We start from the raw sequence: 20,193 nt of genomic DNA, 5'->3' as shown, positions 1-20,193 counted from the left end.
ACTTCACATTAATGTCGACTGATCAGATCGTGTATTTGGTACTGTTGCTAGTGAGGTATCAAGGCAAAGCTTCTTAGATTCTTCCTCTCGCAGTCTCTCTCTCTTTCACTCTCTTTGTGACTTTGGGGATGAGTCTTGTAAAGAGCTACTAACGGGGCCGTCATGCTGCTAGCTACAAGCGAGAAGGTAAGTACACACTGTCCCAGAAAAATATGAGCGATTTATTACCAGGAACACCTCAACTAAGCGACGATGTCGACAACCGAAAAATACTGGAAACAGAACTTCGAGTTCCATCTGGATTTTAGGACCGAATTGCAATATCACGATCGTTACCAACAGGAAAGTATTACCGTTGCTTTTGTAATTGCAGAACTCACAGATTATCGGATTCATGAAAAAAAGTGGTTTAATGGAATACCACCTGTCATTCAGTTCATGCTACATCCAGTCTGCGTTGAATCCTTTTACGTATCAGTATGTCTTCATTAGTTCTTCCTCTTGTTTTGAAGTAGTGAACTAGTGCAATACTTCGCTGGGTTCTGAACCTGAATTATTTGCAAAGCAGATTAACTCTAATTTATTTCCACAAGTTCCTTGACATCTGTTCAAGTGATGCGGGTGTAGCCGGCTGAACAAAATGGAAGCTACTCATTTTCCATCTGCGCTCTCGGAAGAATTATTGATCTGTCTTCACTACCTAGAATTCCAACACATGTAGTCCATATCAACAGTTAGCTACATGATCCGTAAGTGCTGTGGACTTGCTGACTTAGCGTTTGCTATGTTTCAATTTTGGACGTATTAAGTTTTATCTATGAGTGGCGCTATTGAAAGGACAGTGCTATCCACTGCACCACCGTTGACTCCACAGTGCATTTTTAAGTTAAGTAAGTTTAATTCATTCAACGACTCATCTTGAAGGTGGCTATACGACTATAATCCGAAATAAAGGAAGTAGACATGTTGCTGTCCCGGATGCACATGCGAAAGATGATGGAAGAAACTTCATAATGTTATTTTCGTTCAATGATATGACGTAGCGCAAGTGACAGATAATAGGCGTAACTCGGTTTCTTTAACGGGCCAATAGCCTTACCGAGAAATGAGTATGTGTACGTGTGACATGTCTTGTAAAGAGCTTGCACTCTCATGTCCCAACCAATGGAGGGAGGAACGCGACTAACAAAATGGAAACTCTTACTCTCAAACACACACACACACGCGCGCGCGCGCGCGCGCAAAGAAAGAGGAAGTACTCATTTTAAGACAATGGTTTGCTATTCTAAGTGCCTCATTCAAATCATTCCTATTTATGCTCATTTTCAGTAGTTTTCCGGATATATGGGGGGAACCTCTTGTGGTGACGTCACCATCATTTCATGTCATTGACTATTTCTAACGAAAGTAGTGCGCAATCATAACTATATTTGCGCAAAGGACTATGAAAATTGGTTGTATTCTGCAGCATATTATAATAGCTTCTGTTGAACAACGTCGAGCTACGTGTGCACCCCAAAGAGCTCTATAAGTATGATTTTCAAACATGGCTCACATGCTACCAAAACGGGATAACGGATTTTCTGACAGATTAGACATGAAAAAAAAGTATTTCCATTAATAACACTATATAGCATTTTATGTCGGATATTCGGTTTGTGGAGGAAAAATACTATTTACAGTGGTCTCTTATGCTATAGTTAATGTGAGCGTGTACTGAAAAGTAATGCCTAAGAACTTTTTTAATGTGAAAACTCTTAAAGTTATTTACATAAAACAGGTTTTGTTAACATCCTACACCTTCATTCTCCACGCTACATATTTATTTCTCTATTTAGTCACCCTGTCAACGAACACATTTCTCCCTACGAGAGACCAGTTTACTGAAATAGTAACTGTAGGATTTTTAATTTTTTAACGAGCTACAACCTCATCTTCGCTTCCACCGCTTCACTCTGTCAAAGTGAAGCCCTCGAAGGCGTTCTTTAAGGTCTGTAAATTTATGAAAATAGGTTCTGGCTAAGTCGGGACTGTATTAAGGACGATCAGTAGCAGCAGACGCAAGTCGTCGAACTGTTGCAGATGTCACAGCGCCCGTATATGCTGTGGCATTGTCGTGTTGAACGAGATGGTGGTCCATGTGTTGAGGAAATCTTCTACTGTTAGAAACTCTATTACAGACGCTCTTTCTCACGCTCATAGTTACGTCAAACACTGCCATGTTCCACCCTACAATTCCGAGCCCTTTTGGCGAAGCGGCATAGTCGGCGGAGTAATTTGCGTGACATGTAATACATCAATCGATACTGAGAAGAAAATAATATATTCTAAGGTATTACTTTATAGCATATGTCTTATAAGATAGAACATAGCGATAATCCAACATCAGAAATAAAAAGCATTGCAAAACTACGTCCTAAGGATCCACTGTTACCTCCAGTTACACCAGTTGCTTCCGAGGTGACGAAAGTCATGGGATAGCGATATGTACAGGGTTATTACAAATGATTCAAGTGATTTCACAGCTCTACAATAACTTTATTATTTGAGATATTTTCAAAATGCTTTGCACACACATAAAAAACTCAAAAAGTTTTTTTAGGCATTCACAAATGTTCGATATGTGCCCCTTTAGTGATTCAGCAGACATCAAGCCGATAATCAAGTTCCTCCTACACTCAGCGCAGCGTGTCCCCATCAGAGTTCGAAAGCATCGTTGATGCGAGCTCGCAGTTCTGGCACGTTTCTTGGTAGAGGAGGTTTAAACACTGAATCTTTCACATAACCCCACAGAAAGAAATCGCATGGGGTTAAGTCGGGAGAGCGTGGAGGCCATGACATGAACTGCTGATCATGATCTCCACCACGACCGATCCATCGGTTTTCCAGTCTCCTGTGTAAGAAATGCCGAACATCATGATGGAAGTGCGGTGGAGCAACATCCTGTTGAAAGGTGAAGTCGGCGCTGTCGGTCTCCAGTTGTGGCATGAGCCAATTTTCCGCGGGCTACGCGTGAAACTTGCCCGCAAGCGTTCAACCGTTTCTTCGCTCACTGCAGGCCGACCCGTTGATTTCCCCTTACAGAGGCATCCAGAAGCTTTAAACTGCGCATACCATCGCCGAATGGAGTTAGCAGTTGGTGGATCTTTGTTGAACTTCGTCATGAAGTGTCGTTGCACTGTTATGACTGACTGATGTGAGTGCATTTCAAGCATGACAAACGCTTTCTCAGCTCCTGTCGCCATTTTGTCTCACTGCGCTCTCGAGCGCTCTGACGGCAGAAACCTGAAGTGCGGCTTCAGCCGAACAAAACTTTATGAGTTTTTCTACGTATCTGTAGTGTGTCGTAACCATATGTCAATGAATGGAGCTACAGTGAATTTATGAAATCGCTTCAATCATTTGTAATAGCCCTATATAATTAGAAATGCTGGTAGTGTCGCATACACAAGGTATGAAAGGCCAGTCCAAATGCACGAGTTTTACTTTCCGACGTGATTATGGCCGCGCGACGGGAATTGACAGACTCTGAACGTGGAATGGTTGTTGGAGGTAGACGGATGGAACATTCCGTTTCGGATATCGTAAGGTAATACAGTATTCCCGATCCACAGTGTGAGGAGTGTGCCAGGAAAATCACATGTCAAATGTTACCTTTCACTACAGACTGAGAGCAATGATGTTTAGTAGAGCTGCCAGTGCTGCCAGAAATCATTGTGGGGTGTACGACGAACTTATCCGTTGGGACAGTGCGGCGAAATTTGGCTTTAACGGGCTGTGGAAGCAGACGAACGACGCGAATGCCATTGCTAGCAGAACGACATCTCCTTCCGCTCCTATCCTGGTATCGTGACCATGTCGGTCGGATCCCAGACGACTGGAAAACCGTGACCAGGCCTGCTGAGCCCCGGTTTCGGTAGGTATGAGCTGGTGGTAAGGGTGGAGTACGGCGCAGACCCCAAAAAGCCATGGGCCCGTCAACAAGGCGCTGCGCAAGCCGATGGTGGCTACATGATGGTGTGAGATATGTTTAGATGGAATGGACTGGTCCTCTGGCCGAATTGAACCGGTTATTGACTACAAACTGTTATGTCGGCTACTTGGAGACCAATTGCAACCATTCATGGACTTCATGTTTCCAAACAACGATGGAATTTTTATGGATGACAGTGCTCCATGTCGCCCAGCCACAAACGTTCTCGATTGGTTTGTAGAACATTCTGGATAGTTGGACAAATCCCGTCGGATATTAATAGCTCCTTATCGAGAGGTCACTTCGCTCACAAATCCTACACCGGCAACACTTTCGTAAGTATGGACGGATATAAAGGCAGTATCGCCCAGTATTTCTGCAGTGGACTTAAAATGACTTGTGGAGTCTATGTCACTTCGAGCAGCTGCACTACGCCTGTAAAAAAGGAGGTCCGACATGATATTAAAAGGAATCCTATCACTTTTCAGTATTTTAAACATAGCTGCGCAACAGCAACGGTTCCACGTAATAAGACTAAAAACAGCCGACCAGTTGCAATGGATAAAGTAATCTTTACCTAGGTTTCGACAGATTTAAATCTGTCTTCTTCAGAAGGCGGCAGTATTACATTAATATGGAAGGATGTATCATCGTCGTTATTACAAATATCTGCATAGATACATTAGTCCAAATTAAAATATAGCCCTGAAAATAGGGTTTGTCATGTAAATAAAAATTAGTACATGGATGTTGCAGAGCTTCAGAGCTTGTGAGCTAATGCATCTATGCAGATATTTGTAATAACGACGATGATATATCCTTCCATATTAATGTAATACTGCCGCCTTCTGAAGAAGACAGATTTAAATCTGTCGAAACCTATGTAAAGATTACTTTATCCATTGTAACTGGTCGGCCGTTTTTAGTCTTATCCCATCACTTTTGTCACCTCAGTATATGATAAGCGTGTGTGCAAGTGAGGCCACCGGACAAAATATTGCCGCGCGGGATTAGCCGAGCACTCTGGGGCGCTGCAGTCATGCACTGTGCGGCTGGTCCCGGCGGAGGTTCGAGTCCTCCCTCGTGCATGGGTGTGTGTGTTTGTCCTTAGGATAATTTAGGTTAAGTAGTGAGTAAGCTTAGGGACTGATGACCTTAGCAGTTAAGTCCCATAAGATTTCACACACATTTGAACATTTTTTGACAAAATATTAGCCATTTAGATGCTTACGTGACAGAATGGAAGATATGAGGTGTCATGTTTCGAAGTGACTGTGAATAAGTTGCCATATTTCCTCGGACGTCAACGCTGGCTGTCCGAAGCGCCTACAAAAAATTTAAATTTCTCGCATTCACGTACATGGCGTAAGAACAGTGATCCTAATGAAATCAAAACCGCCATTTCAAAATGGTTCAAATGGCTCTAAGCACTATGGTACTTAACATCTGAGGTCATCAGTCCTCTAGATTCAGAACTACTTAAACCTAACGAACCTAAGGACATCTCACACATCCATGCCCGAGGCAGGATTCGAACCTGCGACCGTAGGAGCAGCGCGGGCCCGGACAGAAGCGCCTAGAACCTCTCGGTCACTTCGGCCGACGGCCATTTCAGATGAATCAAAAATCAATCTCCATCGGACAGATGGCCGTTGGGTTCTTCTGCATGAAACGTCTGAAAGCAAACACCCTGAAAGTCTTGAGGCCGGAGGTCGTTCCCTAGGTGACTGCGTCATTCTGGAGAACACAATAGATCAGCCCAAGTCTATTCTTGGGGACCATGTCCATCCTCATATGCACTTTGTTTTTTCTGGCTATGTAGGCCTCGGTCCCGGGTTATTAATCTGCATTAGTGGTCGAAGACTTCCGATATAAGAAGTCACCTTAAGCCTGCCAATGGCCTTGTCAAAGAGGGCGGAGCAGGGGCTGAGGTTCAAGGAATTCTCTTGTCCAAGGGATGTAAAACTGCCCCTAAATGTGGACGAATCAGTAGTGATCAACGGGTTGAGCGGTGTAATGAGTACAGGATATGGATTGAGAGTAAATCGAAGAGAGGAGAAAGAATTGAGAGGTAGCAGTAATAAGACCAGCTAGAAACTTAACATCAGATCTGGTGATCACGAAGTACAAGGATCACGAAGTAGATGAAGTAAATAAATTCTCCCACCTAGGTAGCAAATTAACCAATGACGGACGGGGCAAGGAGGACATCAAAAGCAGACTAGCACTGGCAAAAAGGGCATTCGGGCATTCATTTCCAAGACAACTAGTTATACACTTGTTGTAGCTGGGATTCACAGTCATGAAAAACTTTTTGAAGGACATCATCTTTACGCCAGTGACTGTTATAAGTTTTTATTACACACCTTTGCAATTATCAGCACTTGAAAATGGCCTAAGGGTGAAATTTCAATAGTGTGCAATAAAAACTGATAACAGTCAATGGCGTGAAGACGATGTCCTTCAAAACTCTACCATTATCAAGCATAGGCCTTAATTTGGGGAGAAATTTCTTAGGATATTCTTTTGGAGTACAGCATTGTTTGGTAGCGAAAACATGGATTGTATGGTGTGCGGGGAAACTGGAATGGAACAGAACGGGAGCATTTGAGATGTGGTGCTGCAGACGAATGTTGAAAATTAGGTGAACTGATACGGTATGGAATGAGGAGGTTCTGCGCAGAATGGACGGAAAAGAGTATGTGGAGAACACTGACAACGAGAAGGGACAGGATGATAGGACATCTATTAATACTCGTACATCAGGAAATGACTTCCATAGTACTACAGAGAGCTGTAGGGGGTAAAAACTGTAGAGGGAGACCGAGAGTGGAACACATCCAGCAAATAACTGAGGACGCAGGTTGCGAGTTCCACTCTGAATTGAACAGATTGACACGGGAGAGGAATTCGTGGCGGCCCGCATCAAACCAATCAGCAGACTGACGACTCAAATAAAAAAAAAAATGTACCAATGAGCAATGACCACGAACTTGGAACATGTCCACTTATCTCCCTGGACCTAAACCTAATCGAAAATATATAGAACAACGTACTGCCGCTGGCAATGGGACTGAGGTCGGTATGGCCCCACATTCTTCTCAGCACCTTCCAGAACCTCGCTGACACTTTTCCTGCACGTCACGCACCTGTCCACGCAACAAAAAGTAGTTTTTCTGGCTGTTAACAGGTGGTCACATTAATATGCCGAAAATTCGGGCACCGCACCGCAATGCCACTGGTCTGCTAAATACCCCCATATAGTTCTATGTGGGACTATTAGAACCGGCGAAACATGACTTCAGTATCCTTGTTTGAAGTTCTGTAGCTCCACGGGACTCAGGTGCGACATACATTAAGCAAAGTATAGGCACTCTTCCTCGCCGAATAGAGTCCGCAAGATGGACTGGTTGCGTTGTTACACGGTCTAAGGATGTTCGTTTTTAGAAACGCCAAACAGCTGTTTGTTTTTATTTTTCGGGATGATACGTCTTTCTGTCTCTCACGTAAAGTTGCTGAAGTGTGGCGTACAATGTAGTTTACTTGTTATCTTCTCTCAAAGAATCTATTTGCAAGTACAAGTTAGTAATAAGATGGTTCAAATGGCTCTGAGCACTATGGGACTCAACATCTTAGGTCATAAGTCCCCTAGAACTTAGAACTACTTAAACCTAACTAACCTAAGGACATCACAAACACCCATACCCGAGGCAGGATTCGAACCTGCGACCGTAGCAGTCCCGCGGTTCCGGACTGCAGCGCCAGAACCGCTAGACCACCGCGGCCGGCTAGTAATAAGAATTAAGAATTTCACTTTTCAGAATTCCGCAGGAGCCTTACTTCAGAGGTATAAAAGGAAACCAAGGAGTACGTAGTAAGCTATGATGACATTTATACTACCGGTAAGACGTCCAAATAGCTGGCACGGAACTTAGTTCACCGGACTTTATTCACATTGCCACACCGACCGTCCATTGATTCAGCACGCCGACCACATTTTACCGCTGTAAACCATAAACCACTGGCTAGACTCCCACGTGCCGAGGCACAATTCTCAGCATCCGTGAGTCGTTTTCGCTCGCATACGCGTTTCATAGTTTCTAGTCAACAGCAGTTTCACGTCCAAACAAGTACGGGAAAGTAATATGCTATCTGCTAGGAAATACTAGACATGACGGTAGTGTAATGCACTCTCTCGTCCATTACTAGTGATGGGGGATGGAATATCGTGTATAAATTAGTGTTTAAAAACGCTAATAACAACTCACTATACTCACAAGTAAGGAATAAAAACTAAGGTTCAAAGCAACGGAGAAGAAGTTGCTGGACAGGTACAGCTTTCACTGAATAGAGCAAACATGGTGTCCTACGTATTGCTAACTTATTCGACAGAATTTGGAATCTGCCAAATTATTTTTAAGCGTGATTCAGCGCCAGCCTGCGCCTAGTCGTGAACTGCCACTGATGAGAGTTTGGTATAAAGCTAACAATGTTTATTGGAAGTAGTCGAAGTTAGCACTGTTGTAAAACAAGATGTAATGAAGACAAGATACACTTTAACTGTGGAAATTTCCCTCAAAAGTGAACAATTGTAAAATTCATATTCTTTGGTTGCTGAATCCTGCCTAGCCGTCGAATATGGAATGTCTAGGAAACCTGCCTTGTTGGATCGCTAGACAACAATTCAAGCAAATCGTAATAATGATTTTTACTACGAAATGAACAATGTCAGTACTTAACTTCGACTATAACACGGAAGCGTCGCAGGCAAAGGGCGACAGACAATATGACCAATTCAGTATATACAATTCCTAAAACAAGTGAAGAAACAAAGTAGACGCTTCTATAGAGGTCTCTAGTCTTGAGGCGTCTGTAGAACTAGGCCGCGACTAGTCGGGCGAGGCTCTTATGTTCTTTTCGCATAGAGGCCACTGCTGTCGCGTTGTCGTCCTGGAGAGGGGTCGGTCAGCGTGCAGTTGGTTGACGTCTTCTTCACAGCCGCGGGGGATTAGCCGATCGGTCTGAGGCGCTGCAGTCACGGACGGCGTGGCCGGTCCCGCCGGAGGTTCGAGTCCTCCTTCGGGCATGGGTATGTGTGTATGTCCTAAGGATAATTCAGGTTAAGTAGTGTGTAAGCTTAGAGACTGATAACCTTAGCAGTTAAGTCCCATAAGAATTCACACACATTTGAACATTTTTTTCTTCTTCACAGCTTTCTCTGCTCTTTCGTTCCCGACTGGCGTGCCAGCGCTTGACTTTACGCTGTAATGCTGGTAACAACTTAAGAATATGTTCACACAATTAATAAATAATTCTTCATAAATACAAACCACCAGCGAACCGGAGCGGAAAACGACTACCTGTTCGAAGATATTTTTCTAACAACACCCATTTTCTAGACTCAAAAAATCATTGGTAGAGTGGCCAAGTAAAAGCAAAATGCTGCTTGGGCTACAGTACAATGGGATTTCATTTTACAGGTCACATATTACACTGATCTACATTGCAACATTACAGGTATGTAATTGCGACATAAGTTATTGAAAACGTGCATTAACAATTGGTATAACCGCCACAGTGTTAAATGCAAGCATGCAAACATGGCTGTCACGTTGTGGGATGGAGTTCCATGCCTGATGCACTTGGGCGGTCAATGCAGATACGATTAATGGAGGTTATGGATGACACTGGAGTTGTCGTCCCATTATATCCCATATGTTCTCGATTGGATAGCTGATCAAGCAATCATGTGGATACTCTGTAGAGCATGTTGGACTTCAACAGGGATATGTTGGCGGATTGAAAACACCCCAGGACTGCCTTTAATGAATGGGAGCACAACAGGTCGCTTCAACAGACGGACGTAGAAATTTGTAGTCATGGTGGTTGGAATACGTGGGATGACCACAAGAGGGCTCCTGTTGTCTTACGAAATTACACCACAGACCGTAAGTCTAGAAATACGTCCAATGGGTCTGGCTCGCAGAAGGAATTCTTGCTGGCCTTCTTCTTGCTAACATGCAGCATCGAGACAGAACTAGCTTTGAGCAGAAAACACAACAGACCTCCAGCCTCACCCTTCAACTGGCACCCGCTTAACACGACTGAAGTCGCAGATGGCGGTGGTTTGGGGTCAATGGAATGAACGCTAAAGCCCATCCGTCTAGGAGCTATTGTTGTAACAATGGATTTGTAACAATTTTTTGTCTCACTATGGTGCCAATTGATGCCCAGATGGCGGCTGTAGAAGCGGTACGATGTGCCAGACCCGTACCCCGAATATAATGGTGTTTCTTCTCGCTAGTGACACTTGGGCGTCCTGAACCCGGGCTTCTTGTGACCCTACATCGCTTTGACCACCGCTGCCAGCCATCATGTGCAGTGGCTACATTCCTACCGTATCGAAGAAGGAACATCAAGCTTCTCGTAAGCCTATTACACGATCTCTTTCAAACACAACGAGGTTTTGATAATGGCATCTTTTCTTTATTAACGCCAACACACCATTCCCAGCATCAAAGGTAGCCATCGCTAACGACCGTTACATGAAATTGTACTTGCGTCCTCACAGTGGCACTAGTAGCGCCACTCTTGTGTGTCTGGCGCGAAATCAGACTACTTTCAGATGTAAAAACACTCCTACCAACTTTCGTCTATGTCACCCAACTCTTTCATGTCCTTCATGGTGTTGCAATATTTTTCCGTCAGTGTGTGTATGTGTGTGTGTATATATATTCGGAAAAGATCAAAGCTGTAGCTCTTTACATCTACCAGAATGTTAAATCATCTATATCGGATTCACTTTCATTGAGAGACATGAAAGGTAAGAAGTAAAAGGCTCTATCGTAAGCTTGTAGGGTAGGAAGTCCATCGCCGCGCTGGCCTTTTGCCGCCGGAAGAAATCTTCGATATTGATTTGATAACGGGCTGGAAGCAACAGAAAAAATAAAAGTCCACTCATTGATCTGGACTGAATCACGGTCCTCCAGGTACAGAATCGAATGTTCTACCCGCTATAACAAGAAGCCGAGGGCGGACATTAATCAGGAATGCCTTGTAATAAATTGAATTCTGTCAACTCAAACAGCATTCATAATACTGCACGAGCCAACTTTCATAGGTAACGAAAGTAAAAATAATCCAGCATTGTCATCTTATTACATCAAATAACTTAATTCGGAACATATGCGTGCCGAACTGAAGAACATGTATTCGATGAATGCATTTGAAACGTTTTGGTAAACCATATCCATACACTACAAATGGTTCAAATGGCTCTGAGCACTATGGGACTTAACATCTATGGTCATCAGTCCCCTAGAACTTAGAACTACTTAAACCTAACTAACCTAAGGACATCACACAACACGCAGTCATCACGAGGCAGAGAAAATCCCTGACCCCGCCGGGACTCGAACCCGGGAAACCTGGTGCGGGAAGCGAGAACGTTACCGCACGACCACGAGCTCCGGACCATAGACGACAATTCACGCACAATCACCGCAATTTGGGCATCACCTCGTTTGTATCCTCAGTAGCCAATTACTCTAGCCATCGTAGTTATCAGTGTTGATCAATATAATGCACTTTCGGCATGGGTAATATAATTCTAAATGAAATCAGACTATTCCTACGACAAAGTGGTAGTTCTTAGAGCAAACAACTAATTTACAACGGCAAATCGATCATTCCAATTTTTCGGTCGGAATTATGCTCTACTCGTGAAAAAATTATAGCACAATTGTTAAGGTTCGCTTCAGTTAAAGGTTTTGGTAATTTTTTTTTATTCGTGTCGCTAGAGATTATTTTTATGAATTTAATTTTGTCTTCGTACAGTATGTAAGAAGACTCCATTGACAATTACGGTTTTTGAAGTCACCCATTTTCTGAGTAGATATAAGGCAAATGACTCTCACGTATGTACCAGTAAATACATAACGATTTCTGAATATGCGTGAATACAAATTGTTTGAAAACATTACTTACCAGTATCTGTCATGGTGTACTTCATTTAAACGTAGATCACTTGTAAAAGAATCGACACGTTTTAAGTTCGTAGGCTCCAGCTTTTGTTTTCTTTCTTTTTTTTTCTCTTGTTACCAGCGTCTAATTAAAATCTGATAGCAAGTAAAAAAAAGCCTGGTTTTTATGTGTAGTTTGAATAAAATGAAAATGTGTTCATTAATGTCAACTAATCATGTACAAATGCTCTGTAAACAGACTCGGTCAACATCATTTCTATAAAAGAATCGGTCAAATCATCGATGGGACATGTAACCACCTAACAGATACCGACTTCAATGCAGTCCCGGGTTATTTCACACTAAATTCTCTACCGACTATACTTCAAGTAATTAACCGCTCAAGTTCTTAATAGTTTTTATGATTCAAAATCACAATCCGTCGTGAAGCAGCTAATTATCTAACTCTACTATGAAACTCATTTAAGGATGTCCTGCTAATCAAATCTTATATTTCACTGCACATTTCAGCATCTACACTCCATTACGTGAGACATAATTTCAACATACTTTTAAGGTGGTTCTTGCATTAACCAGCTGAATAAATACACATGTGAGTGTTAGTAAAAGAGCAGAAAAATGCTACTCACAAACCGGATACCAAAGAATATCTCAGTCTCAAAGTTTCTCACAATGATCTCAGTACACTCAATCTTTAACAGCCATGGCGCAGTAGACCAGAAGCACGTAGATCCACAGCAACTGATCCATTGTATCACAACAGTCACGTTTGGTAACTCCAAACAACGAGGATGCAGAGTAGAGAAGTCGTTAGAAAAGTTTGAAGATATTTTAAATGTGTAGGTTACGAAACCCTGGAGGAGATAAGTGAAAAAAATGCACCAAACATCATTGGCGAGTGTACCATTCGATGACATGAACGTGTTAAACAATGAAAGCAAACACTAGGAACACAGTGAATAATTTTGTTTTCCTTGAAGCAGTAGGTTGATTAACAGTGCCTACTCATTTACGCTTTTTTGTTTCATCTCGTTAAAATTGTTCTGCGTGTACTGATGCATTATATTACAAAATACTGAATGTACTAAAAATCCACCGTATCTCCCATGCTGCAACGGCCTTTATCAGTGCGTAGCTTTTATTACAATCGCCGTACTTAATTTATGTACGTTTCTAATTTCGTATTTCTGTTTGTTTAGTCCTTGTTTTCCTATAATACAACTGTCAATTCTTCACAGCAGTATTTTTATTTATTTCAGTTCCCGTTGGTAAAGATGAAGATAAGTGCTCCTGGGATGGCGTACCAGAAATGTCGGTCCTCCACAGTTTTGATGTGCTGCGCCATTGGATCAAGCATCAAGACAGATTTTCCTGTCAACTGCGAAACTCTACAACACTTACAATAGTTCCGTCTGAAATGTACTAATGGAAAAGGATGAAAGGGTCACTATTTTTAGTAAACGAGATCACAGTTTGTACATAAAACCATATTCGCCTTAGCATTTCGAAATGCATCCGTATGACTTACCAACAGCGAGTCCATCAATATTGAAATTTGAAAAATGAAGTACTTTTTCGTAAAATTCGACTTCTAATATTGTATTTCATTTCTTCTCTAAAGCCAATGAGCAGTAAAAAAAAAAAAAAAACTTTTCTTCCCGTTCCTCGTTGAGAACGATTTTCAGACAGACTCACTGCTCATAAATAAGGAATAGCAATTAACAGTCCTTTAGAATTATTACCAAATTCATTCCGTTGACGTCTCAGTTATAGGACTAGACAAAAAGCTTCTCCCGAGGCGGACGCACGAGAGAAGGCCAAACACAGGTAGAGCGGATGGCCCAGCGTTTCGTGGTCCGAAAGGTCAGCGCTGGCTCCAGGTTCGCACATCCAGTCCCCCAACTGAACTTTATGGCCGTATTTATCGGGCCGAAGGACGCCGCCGTATCATCCTCATCCTGTGACCCACCTGCCTCCTTTTTCTGCTGGAGCCTCCAGGGTCCAGCACTACTCGTGGGCGGGTCGTCTGTCGCGACGCCCTGGAAACCGGTTCGTTTATTGCACCCGTCCGCGAACCCGTCGCAGCCCACAGACCGCCGGTCTGTCGGCTGGCCATTTATAATTGCCAGACATGTGGTATTTTATGGCTACCGTAAGGCCGGGCTCGGAGCAACGAAGGCACGCCTGAAGTAGCGAGGTTGGGCGCTCTGAGAATATGAAGACCTCAGACAACTGAATGTCTACAGTAGCAGCATCCTCGCGAGGAGAAATCGTACGCTAGCGTCGTAAGAGCTGCGAGTGGTTTCAGTAATTACGTTATATGCCCAATCAATGACTCATCACCTTTTTTGTCACGGTCTGACGCCTGTTCAGTAGCGGGGTCATCTGAAAGGATTAACCCAAGCCTCGTAATGGAAGTAGGCAATGTTGCAACGTGATTACGATGCGTCTGTATGGCAGTTATATTTTGCCGAAGGCGTCGATGTTTGCACGAAACGGAACGAAAATAAATACCCTGTGATCGATATAAACCGGATCCGCTTTAGTAAGTTATAACATTTGAATCAATAATGGGGCTCACTTGTAATTATCGGAAATAATAATGCGCTACTGGCCATTAAAATTGCTACACCACGAAGATGAGGTCCTGCAGACACCCTGTGATATGCAAATGAATAGCTTTTCAGAGCATTCACACAAGGTTGGCACCGGTGGCGACGCCTCTAACGTGCCGACATGAGGAAAGTTTCCAACCGATTTCTCATACACAAACAACAGTTGACCGTCGTTGCCTGGTGAAACGTTGTTGTGATGCCTCGTGTAAGGAGGAGAAATGAGTATCGTCTCGTTTCCGACTTTGATAAAGGTCGGATTGTAGCCTATTGCGATTGCGGTTTATCGTATCGCGACATTGCTGCTCGCGTTGGACGAGATCGTATGACTGTTAGCAGATTATGGAATCGGTGGGTTCAGGAGGGTAATACGGAACGCCGTGCTGGATCCCAACGGCCTCGTATCACTAGCAGTAGAGATGTCAGGCATCTTATCCGCATGGCTGTAACGGATCGTGCAGCCACCTCTCGATCACTGCGTCAACAGATGGGGACGTTTGCAAGACAACAACCATCTGCACGAACAGTTCGACGACGTTTGCAGCAGCATGGACTATCAGCTCGGAGACCATGGCTACGGTTACCCTTGACGCGGCATCACAGACAGAAGCGCCTACGATAGTGTACTCAACGACGAACCTGGGTGCACGAATGGCAAAACGTCATTTTTTGCATGAATCCAGGTTCTGTTTACAGCATCATGATGATCGGATCCGTGTTTGGCGACATCGCGGTGAACGCGCATTGGAAGCGTGTATTCGTCGTCCACATACTGGCGTATCACCCGTGATGCTATGGGGTGCCATTGGTTACACATCTCGGTTACCTCTTGTTTGCATTGACGGCACATTGAACAGTGGACGTTACATTTCAGATGTGTTTCGACCCGTGGCTCTACCCTTCATTCGATCCCTATGAAACCCTACATTTCAGCAGGATAATGCACAACCGCATGTTGCAGGTTCTGTACGGGCCTTTCTGGATACAGAAAATGTTCGACTGCTGCCCTGGCCAGCACATTCTCCAGACCTCTCAGCAATTGAAAACGTCTGGGCAATGGTGGCCGAGCAACTGACTCGTCACAATACGCCAGTCAGTACTCTTGATGAACTGTGGTATCGTGTTAAGCTGCATGGGGAGCTGTATCTGTACGCGCCATCCAAGCTCTGTTTGATTCAATGCCCAGGTGTATCAAGGCCTTTATTACGGTAGTCGTTCTGGGTACTGATTTCTCAGGATCTATGCAACCAAAGTGCGTGAAAATGTAATCACATGTCAGTTCTAGTATAATATACAGGGTGTTTCAAAAATTACTGGTATATTTGAAATGGCAATAAAAACTAAACGAGCAGCGATAGAAATACACCGTTTGTTGCAATATGCTTGGGACAACAGTACATTTTCAGGCGGACAAACTTTCGAAATTACAGCAGTTACAATTTTCAACAACAGATGGCGCTGCAAGTGATGTGAAAAATATAGAAGACAACGCAGTCTGTGGGTGCGCCATTCTGTACGTCGTCTTTCTGCTGTAAGCGTGTGCTGTTCACAACGTGCAAGTGTGCTGTAGACAACATGGTTTATTCCTTAGAACAGAGGATTTTTCTGGTGTTGGAATTCCACCGCATAGAACACAGTGTTGTTGCAGCAAGACGAAGTTTTCAACGGAGGTTTAATGTAACCAAAGGACCGAAAAGCGATACAATAAAGGATCTGTTTGAAAAATTTCAACGGACTGGAACGTGACGGATGAACGTGCTGGAAAGGTAGGGCGACCGCGTACGGCAACCACAGAGGGCAACGCGCAGCTAGTGCAGCAGGTGATCCAACAGCGGCCTCGGGTTTCCGTTCGCCGTTTGCAGCTGCGGTCCAAATGACGCCAACGTCCACGTATCGTCTCATGCGCCAGAGTTTACACCTCTATCCATACTAAATTCAAACTCGGCAACCCCTCAGCGCCGCTACCATTGCTGCACGAGAGACATTCGCTAACGATATAGTGCACAGGATTGATGACGGCGATATGCATGTGGGCAGCATTTGGTTTACTGACGAAGCTTATTTTTACCTGGACGGCTTCGTCAATAAACAGAACTGGCGCATATGGAGAACCGAAAAGCCCCATGTAGCAGTCCCATCGTCCCTGCATCCTCAAAAAGTACTGGTCTGGGCCGCCATTTCTTCCAAAGAAATCATTGGCCCATTTTTCAGATCCGAAACGATTACTGCATCACGCTATCTGGACATTCTTCGTGAATTTGTGGCGGTACAAACTGCCTTAGACGACACTGCGAACACCTCGTGGTTTATGCAAGATGGTGCCCAGCCACATCGCACGGCCGACGTCTTTAATTTCCTGAATGAATATTTCGATGATCGTGTGATTGCTTTGGGCTATCCGAAACATACAGGAGGCGGCGTGGATTGGCCTCCCTATTCGCCAGACATGAACCCCTGTGACTTCTTTCTGTGGGGACACTTGAAAGACCAGGTGTACCGCCAGAATCCAGAAACAATTGAACAGCTGAAGCAGTACATCTCATCTGCATGTGAAGCCATTCCGCCAGACACGTTGTCAAAGGTTTCGGGTAATTTCATTCAGAGACTACGCCATATTATTGCTACGCATGGTGGATATGTGGAAAATATCGTACTATAGAGTTTCCCAGACCGCAGCGCCATCTGTTGTTGAAAATTGTAACTACTGTAATTTCGAAAGTTTGTCTGCCTGAAAATGTACTGTTGTCCCAAGCATATTGCAACAAACGGTGTATTTCTATCGCTGCTCGTTTAGTTTTTATTGCCGTTTCAAATATACCGGTCATTTTTGAAACACCCTGTATTTGCACAATGAATACTCGTTTATCATCTGCATTTCTTCTTGGTGCAGCAGCTTCAATGCATAACTGTACTCGTTTCAACATTTTCTCCCTGATGTTGCTTATTTCGTGTGTAATGGGCTCACGGTGTTCTGCAGTTATCCGTGGTCTGCTCTTGTACCATCGACCTTCAAGATATTCGCAAAAGAAAAAATCTGGGCTGCCTTACGTCAGGTGATTGAAGAGGTCCACAAATCTTTTGAGATTATTCGCTCACCGGTTGAGGGTGAAGAGACTTCTCATTCGCAAAATGTGCCAATTTTGCTTATTGACGAACCCATCCAAATGAAAGTTAGATTTGTCGCCTACACCAAACTATACAGCGCACCAAAGATACTGGTTACACCTTGCAAGGAAGCGTTGGACATGCGACTCGTTGCTCAATATTGTTGAAAATAACATCATCGAGCTGCTCAACAAGTGTATCGAAGATTCTCGTGTAAACTGTAGTGTCTACGGTCGTATCAAAGGAAATGAGGCTCACAATCCTGGGAGCTGACACCGCGCACCACACTCCAACTTCTTCATTGTGCAGTGGTGTTTCGTTGATGATATGGCGGCTTACTCCAGCCCACTGTCTGCTGTTTTGTGTGTTGATGTAACCTGTCGGACGGAATCATTCGCCATCTGTAATCCAATTACAGAGAGAACATCTGGACACTGAACAAGAAACCCTTGAAACCATCAACAGTAACGCATTCTTTGTTCATGATCTGCTTCTTGGAATGTTTGCATCATGTGCATTCTGTATAGTCGCAATGACGATTTCTCCGCAGCGCTCTGACATGTGCCACACAAAACGCCGGTCTCCTGGATCAGTCGGCGAAACGATTCCACTGGCGAGCTCTACAGGCATCTTCGAACATTATCAGTAACCTCTGCAGTCAGTAATTGTCTATGTTTATAACACTGTCAGTGTTTTGTACATGAGTTGTCTCCAGCTTCCTTGAAATTGACAAAATTCTTGCCTTTGTTGGAACGCCATATAAACTGAATTCTCTCCGGAATGTCAATTGTGTTGTAACCGATGAGTGTGTCTTTCAGCACGTTCTCACGATGATAATCGGCTATCGTAACATGTACTACACGTTTCTGCCAGCTAAAGACTGAGAACGAATCATTAATTTACTTGTTGTTGTCACGCGGTATGCACTACACACTTAAATATTTTACTAGTTACTATCGACGAGGCCACTAGCGAACACGAGTCGAGCGTGCACGAAACTGCACCGGTAAAGGACATCACGCGCAGAAACAACAATCAGTTTGCCTACAGAGGGTGATATTTCTCACTGTGCCAGAGCTACTGAGATCACTAAAGAAACTTTTCCCTTTCTACGGATTTTCGGAGGGAAACTCTGACTCACTGAGGTTGTTCACATTTATATGGATCATCCTGTACAATCCCATGTTAACTATACGATATACAGGGAGTGGGAATAAAAATGTAAATACATTCTTGGACGAAAATACTAGCCATGGCTGCAGGTTGTGCTGTAGGATTTGGAAATGCTTCAGATGACTCGGAGCACTATGAGACTCACCATGTCAGCTAGAACTTAGAGCTAATTAAACCTAACTAACCTAAGGACATCACACACATCGACGCCCGATGCAGGATTCGAACCGGCGACCGAAGCGCCTAGAACCGCTCGGCCACACCTGTTGGATATGAACACGAACAGCAACTGTTTATAGTCGTTCGTTGCAAGTGTCAGTCTGTGTGGTTGTGAGTGCATTATGACGGAGCTAAGTGATTTTGAACGTGCGAAAATTGTTGGTGATCGTATGGTGAGTGCTTCGGTGCCCAAGGCAGTCGAAATGTTTTGTGTTTCAAGAGCCACCGTAACGAAGAATTCTTTCCGCTTATTGAAAAAAAAGAAAAAAAAAACAACATCCACTAGGTCACAACACGAACGAAAGTGTGTGTTGAGTGATCATGAGAGACGTCATTGAAGATGATTGTGATAAAACATAGGACAATAGCTGCAAAAGTCACTGCAGAACAGAATATCTCACTCGCAAACCCCGTCAGCACCCATATAACAGCAGCTCCAAAATGTGGGGATTGCAAGGTGTGGCGAGGAGCGGCAGGGGGGAATGGAATATCGAAAGCACTCATTATTGATGCAAATGCCCGTAGCAGGAATGTCATTTGGTCGGACGAACCTTGTTTCACACTATTGCCAACCTCCGAAAAAGTGGTTCAAATATCGCTGAACCATGTGGGACTTAACATGTGAGTACATCAGTCAAAAATGGTTCAAATGGCTCAGAGCACTATGGGACTTAACATCTCAGGTCATCAGTCCCCTAGAACTTAGAAATACTTAAACCTAACTAACCTAAGGACAACACACACATCCACGCCCGAGGCAGGAGTCGAACCTGCGACCGTAGCGGTCGCGCGGTTCCAGACTGAAGCGCCTAGAACCGCTCGGCCATTCCTGCCGGCTACCAACTTCCACCCGAGTTTTCGTCCCGAGAGTGATGGTTAGGGCAGGCATATTACGGTTTCGCGTAGGTCCGATACTCAGCAAGGTCGAGTTACTGCCCAGGATTATGAGACTATTTTGGCTTTATCCCGTGGTACAACGTTTTTTCCTGGATGGCGATGCTGTGCAGCAAGGCAGTCCCTCAGTTCACTCAGCTCGCATCGTTCAGAGCTTGTTTTGTGAGCATCAGGGTAAACTGTCGCCTCTACCCCGGCCACCACACTCGCCAGATCTCAGTATTATCGGACGTTT

The sequence above is a fragment of the Schistocerca cancellata genome, chromosome 9, assembly GCF_023864275.1.
Source record: "Schistocerca cancellata isolate TAMUIC-IGC-003103 chromosome 9, iqSchCanc2.1, whole genome shotgun sequence".
Classification (NCBI taxonomy): Eukaryota; Metazoa; Arthropoda; class Insecta; order Orthoptera; family Acrididae; genus Schistocerca; species Schistocerca cancellata.
This window is presented reverse-complemented; position numbering follows the sequence as displayed.